Raw genomic sequence first — 7,036 nt, 5'->3', positions numbered from 1 at the left:
TCGGGCATATCAAGAAGTGTCCGTTTCGGTTCCTTGGTTTCCTGAAAAAAGGATGTACATGATTAATGATATAGTCACGATATGCATACCTACAGTAGTTATAATTAAAACTAAAGGGAAAAAAATATACATACTATCAATGATATATTACTTGTTTTTTGTTTTTTTTTGCAACAAACTTCATACGTGTGTTCTATAATTCAGACTTAATCGAAGTTCAGTAAAAACAGAGATGGATCCAAGAGGGGCACAGGGTCCTCCTCATATTTGAAAAAAAAAATTATTTTATAGAAAATTAATGGTAATACTAATAGTTTACCCCCCTTTCAAAGGCCATATTTCCCCACCTTTTATGAGTTTCTGGATCTGCTACTGATTTATGTATATGATTGCATATTGCGATTAAATGGATGAACAGATACAATAAAAGACTAAAAAATGCCATGATCACTTGTCAGGGTCCAATCAGATTCTCATATATTCTCACTATATAAAACTTACCTTGAAACAAAGTAATCACCTTGGTTCATTTGTAACATTAAATCATTAGGTATGAGTTTCTTTTGTACTCCTCATTCCCTGCGAGAGAGAGAGAGAGAGAGAGAGAGAGAGAGAGAGAGAGAGAGAGAGAGAGAGAGTAGTGTAAACGTTTCAAAGTTTCTGTCAATTTAGCTTTCCATACATGCAGGACATGAAGTAATGTTATAAATTCTAAAAATAACTTGCAAAGTTTCAAAATAAATGTCCCGAACATAATCACAATATTCATACAACTATCATTACGATGAAAAATGGTTTAAACATACATCTATAATGCAAAATTGATGGAAAATACACACTTAAAAATGATTGTAAACTGTTGACAACAAACGTTTATATCCATTCAGAAGATAGTTGTTCTCTTTGACATATACCATAAAAGTACCAAGTTTGGTCAGGAATAAACGTGAAGTTTGAATGTAAACATAGGCAAAACTGGTAACCGGGTTAATATCTAAGACGTTCTTTTGTAAGATAATACGCACACTGATAAAGATTTGTTTTGGCATATTTCAGTAGCAGCATGTGACACATCATTTACACTATTATCTATATCATTCATCTGTTCTCGATAGCGATCGCATAGGCAATAGGCAATATGACATATAACGTGAAATTGCATGTGTGGTCAATTCACAAAGAATTAACCAACTGAACACTTCCTTGATTCTATCGGGCTTTGATTTTGCTATGTTGCGTATGAAGGTATGTATAATACCAATAAACTTTAGTACCCCTTTATTTAACCTTTCTCTTAAATCCCAAAAAGCTAATATTTTAAGCGCCCATCTCTTTACGGAATGCCAACGGGGTCAAAATTCTTGATCCGTAAATTGTTGATTTGTAACTTCTTGATCCGTAAATTGTAAATTTGAAATTCGTAAATTGTCTATTCGAAATTCGTAAATTGTCAATTTGTAACTTGTAAATGTGTAACTTTCCATTTTGTACATTGAAAATCTGTATATGCAACTTTGAAATTCTTCATTTGCAACTTCTCTCATCTTAATGCGTTTTTCGAGACTTGTAAATCATCAAATATTCTTAATTTGTAACTCGTCATTTTAATGTGGAAGCGCCTAAAATCTTGGGGCTTCGATATTAAGTCGTTTCAGGTTCAATACTTTATTTTGAACAAAACAATCTGTATGAAACAGGAAAAATGCCCTGTAATAAAAATACAAATATTATAGCACAAATTACAATTTTACATTTTACGCTTTAAATATTGTAAGAAACACAAAGCAAATACAATAAAAAAAATAATACTCTATGCAAAAATCACTTCACATGACGTTCAAATATTAAGTAAAAATTACGGGAAATGAAAAATTCGTTTCATCTCAAAATCACCTGATTATGCATAAATAAGTCAATCGATGCAAGAAAAATAGTTTACTGGTATAAATATTATAATAACAATTGTCTGCTTTAGATACTTTATGAAAGAATTCAGTTTTTTTTTTATGAAAAAAACATCATTATTTTTCTTGCCGCATTAGAATTTGTCCATTTGAACCACTAAAAAATGTCCACTAAAAATTGGCTGTTGACTTTTGTGACATTTCTGTGTTCAAATCAACCACAAAGTTATATGGCAACTCATTTTAGCTATTTATTTGAAAGAAAAACAAAAAATAAAAAAAAATATTAATTTTTTTCATATATAAGAGGCAATGTATGGAAAATGACTACTTTCAAGTCCTAACCACATACTTAAAATGTGTTGTAACTTGAAAACTATCCTTTATGCAGGAGTATTACTTGCTTCAGGTTACCTGAATATAGATATGCTCATCATAAATAGTCAAGATAATAATTTTATTGAACTGATATCCTACAAATTCATGAAAACAAAATGCATTTCCAAATTTGGTAAAGATTAACCATAAATGCAAAAAACCAGAGCTACCATAAAAAATCAGGTTCAAAGGTTGGCTAATTCATCTTAAAAGTGTTACCTGCATTTGGGTACTATTTTTTCAGCTGGTAAAGATCACTTGCTGAATATCCAACTTAACTTGAAATTAATAAACTTGATAAACATTTCAATATAATCATAAAAGTTGTTGTTTTTCTGCTAGAGTATTCATTTTCATACTGAAAATTCAGAATATCATTGCCCTGCTACAAACATGAGTTTTCTATTAAAATTTTTATATAGGTACCCTATTCCAAGCATAAGACTAATATCTCAATGTTAGCCAGAAAATATTACTTTTGATAAAAAGCTTCTGCATTAGTCAAACTAAGCAAATTTGTGGTTTATTCTGACATGGTAGATACATGAGCTGTACTATGAGTTCCAAATCATTATTAAATCCCCACTTGTGAGTTCCATATATGGAAATATTTATTTCCGAACCTCCTTTTTTGTCTTTAACTCAAGGGAGCCTCTTGTTTAAAGTAAAGTATATGTACCGGTACAACCGTTTTATACTATAGATATGGTCATTTCAATTATAAAAAATCCAGAAAAAATTAGACCAATATCATAGTTTTAAAAAAATATAGCTTTTCATATGCAGAAAATACAGATTTTAAGCCAATTTGGTACCCCAGGCAGATACAAATGGACCTCAGTATGACAGGAAAAGGACATTTTCTTTAAAACAGATAGCTATGATGCAAGAAAAATAGTTTACTGGTATAAATATTATAATAACAATTGTCTGCTTTAAATACTTTTTGAAAGAATTCAGTTTTTTTATGAAAAAACACCATTATTTTTCTTGCCGCATTAGAATTTGTCCATTTGAACCACTAAAAAAAGTCCACTAAAAAATTGGCTGTTGACTTTTGTGACATTTCTGTATTAAATCAACCACACAGTTATATGGCAACTCATTTTAGCTATTTATTTGAAAGAAAAACAAAAAATAAAAAAATATTAATTTTTTTCATATATAAGAGGCAATGTATGGAAAATGACTACTTTCAAGTCCTAACCACATACTTAAAATGTGTTGTAACTTGAAAACTATCTTTTATGCAGGAGTATTACTTGCTTCAGGTTACCTGAATATAGATATGCTCATCATAAATAGTCAAGATAATAATTTTATTGAACTGATATCCTACAAATTCATGAAAACAAATGCATTTCCAAATTTGGTAAAGATTAACCATAAATGCAAAAAACCAGAGCTACCATAAAAAATCAGGTTCAAAGGTTGGCTAATTCATCTTAAAAGTGTTACCTGCATTTGGGTACTACTTTTTCAGCTGGTAAAGACCACTTGCTGAATATCCAACTTAACTTGAAAAACTGGCTTACCATGTCTCAGTATAGTATTAATTTTCCCATAGACTTCTATAGTAAAGTGCATATTTTTAGGATTTAAAAAAAAATATGCAAATTGATTCAATAAAACTTTCACTTATGTAGCATTTCTAAGGACATGTGAAAAAATAATTTCCCTCAAAGAAAATAGGGTGAGTCCACGAAGATCGGACAGAAAAGTAGTCTTGAACTATAAATAGCCATTTCCCCCACTTTCCATTTCGTTTTGCACTCACCAAACCAACCTTTTCAGTGGAAAATTTTTATGATATTATGTTAAATTTTCTTTTAAAAAAGTTTTTCATCTTACAGTGTGATGTTTGCTCTATTTTATTAGTCATTGTTCATTTTTTTTGGACAAAACATTAGTTTGTAGAGCGGCAAAAAGAAAATGCACTATCTATGTTTTGAAGTACACCTGCTAAGGGATATGCAATACGATACTGGTACCTTGAGAAACTCCGCATGAGAATAAGCAAGCGAGAATAAGAACTTCCACTGCTTTCAAAATCTGGATGCAATTAATATTTTAAATTCTTTCTTTCTAAAATAGAAACAGGTTAGTCATTCATTCCCGAGTATTCGATATTGTCGTTTACTAAACGGAAATAAACGCGAGTTGAAGAATCACTGTCATAACCATTTTACTACTACAAGTGTGGCTGCATGTAGTGGATAGCAAGAGCAGATCTCACTTCCAGATAATGTTTACTAAAACCGTGTAAACATGATGGCTTTTCAAAGTGTATGGTCTGGATTAGACCCACCCTTTTTTGTTGGAATTTCTTTTTTCAATATTTTGTCATTTTTTGGGCAAATGTGGCAGACTCAAACTTTATAGTTTGCATATTTTTAGCAATGATTTTTATTTATGTACTGCAATGGTAATTCTTCTACAAGTGATGGAATAATTATCGAGTGAAAAATGTGACTTAAACAGTATAAGCAATGACCATTTTTGAATGCTGGAATAATACATTTTGTATATGTTCCATAAGTTTATCTGTGCACGCAGTAAGACAAACTAGATAGAGGAAGGTACTTTCTCACATAAGATACAGTACAAATGTTTTTTTTTGTTAGAATGTAGATATGGATAGTTATGGGTACAAATGTAACTTGTTTATGTTGTTAATCTTCTGTATTAACAATTCAGAAATTTGAAATTAACAATATAGATATGATCATTTGAAACCATAATAGATTCAGTGCTTCTATAACCAAATGTAGTACAGAGTTTTGATCTTAGCTGTTTAAATACAAAAATACTAGTTTAGTTTTTCACCCTGTCCATCACACACTGAAGATTAGATGCAAGTTTTCATTAGTGGGAATTGGGGTGTAAGATTTCTTGTGTTTGAAGAGAAATTGTGTTACGATTTGGAAATTGTATATATATGGCATATAAGTTGTACTGATTTCATTTTTTCTTCTCAATTTTGGAAGCTAGTACAGCCCTGTTTCAGTTACATGTTTATAACTCCATTTTACTGTCTATATACAGAATCTGAAAGTTATCTAATTTTGAAATAATGCATAATAAGTATAATTTTGTTTTGAAGGTGCTCTATGTTGCTCAAGAAAGATTAGAGGATGCATGAAAGGATTCTTAGTAATGACTCGTAAAAGGTGAGTGACGTATAAAGAACTTGCAAAATTAAATGTCTGGGGAAAGATAAACAAGCTCTAGCTAGATGTTAAGTTCTGGTAAAAATCACTATTACTTGCTATCAGGAGATATCCCTTTTTATTTACAGATGCTTTTGTTATATGATTAAGCCAAAAACAAATATCTTTATTGTGTGAATATTCAATTGCAAATAGAGTTTGTCAAGTCCTATTCTAAAATTATAGTTGAACTGGACCATTATCTTTTAAGCTCTTCTCTTTGCACCACTAACATATCTTGTTTCAATTGTAATCAAGGGAACCAATGTAATAGCAGCAATCAAAAGAATGTAATTCAGGGACAAAGACCAGACATGGAAAACAGACATACACAACAAAGAACATTAAGTAACTAACATCATACATACAAAAAAAAACAAAAGCAAATGAGCAACTCAGACTACACTAAACTTGTTACATTTTTTGAAAGTTCAACGACAGCATTCTCCACAATCTCTTAATTAATTTTGATTTAACTTACCCCCAGCATGTTGGACTTAACATTGAATGTTACTTATGTGCATTACAAGATAACTGCTTTAAGGATGCTTGCAATGAGAATTAATTCAACTAAATTGAAAGGTACCATGTGCATTATCATGCAGAATTGTTTTTCACTATTTCAGGGACCAGCCATCTGCTTGCCTCTATGGTGAATGACTAATTCAGTATATGCAAACTTGATAGCTAATCATATCAGGTATACACTGTTCTCCAGAATTTTTGTACTCCTGCTTTTTGAGACGGGACATATTATGGCATACTGGTGTCCGTCCATCTGTTCTTCATACTTTGCACAACAAATCAAAAGTGCTGCCACCAACTTATATAGAAAGCACTTTATCTGCGTGTCTGTTTGTCTGTTCATGTTATCTTCCAGATGTCTGATTGTAATTTCAGCTGTTGATATTAGAAATGAACATATATCAAGTAAGAAAAAATAAGATCACTTTAATTACAAATAAAATGATATTGTAAAATATTTTATATATTTTGTTTGCATAAAGATTTTTACTTGTTTTATTCTACGGAGACGAGAAAGGCAGCATGTTTCATGGGTTGAAGCTGACCAAGAAGAAAAAGAAGTGCCAAAAAGCTGATTATGGACCTGAATTTAGACTTCCATTAGAATTTTTATAATTTATTTAAATACGAAGATAAAAGTACTGCTCATACAGCATTCTAAGTTTATGTTCTTAAACAGCATATTTATAGTCAGAGTGTCTTTGAATATTTTTTTCTGTTTCGTTGCTTTACATTTGTGGTTGATAAGTGAATTTTCAAATAGATTTCATTTCAAAGCTATAAAAGATTAAAAACTTCAAAAACATCCCAAAACAATACAAAAAACCTCTCTCTTTTAGTCATTCAGCTTTTTTATTCATACTGCACAGAAGAAAAATGCACTAAGTGAATATGTAAGGTATACACTCTCTATGACTATCATTGTATTTTAACACAAGATATCCCATGGGAGAAATTAAAATCCCATGGGAGAAAAAAAAATCCCATGGGACACCAAAAAATCCCATGGAATTCTATGAA

General features: G+C 30.7%; 1 long non-coding RNA gene across 1 annotated transcript; it reads left to right on the top strand.

Annotated features, from left to right (window-relative positions):
• Positions 1-5,123: 5,123 nt before the first annotated feature.
• Positions 5,124-7,004, top strand: LOC148615491 (uncharacterized). The gene is made up of 3 exons (XR_015921889.1): positions 5,124-5,452; positions 6,118-6,191; positions 6,525-7,004. It is a non-coding gene; the product is annotated as an uncharacterized LOC148615491 (long non-coding RNA).
• The last annotated feature ends 32 nt before the right edge of the window (positions 7,005-7,036 follow it).

The sequence above is a fragment of the Perna viridis genome, chromosome 5, assembly GCF_037379345.1.
Source record: "Perna viridis isolate PV_CMFRI_1.1 ecotype Kerala chromosome 5, ASM3737934v1, whole genome shotgun sequence".
Lineage (NCBI taxonomy): Eukaryota > Metazoa > Mollusca > Bivalvia > Mytilida > Mytilidae > Perna > Perna viridis.
Note: the sequence above shows the minus strand (reverse complement) of the source record. Positions and strands in the feature narration are given on the sequence as shown.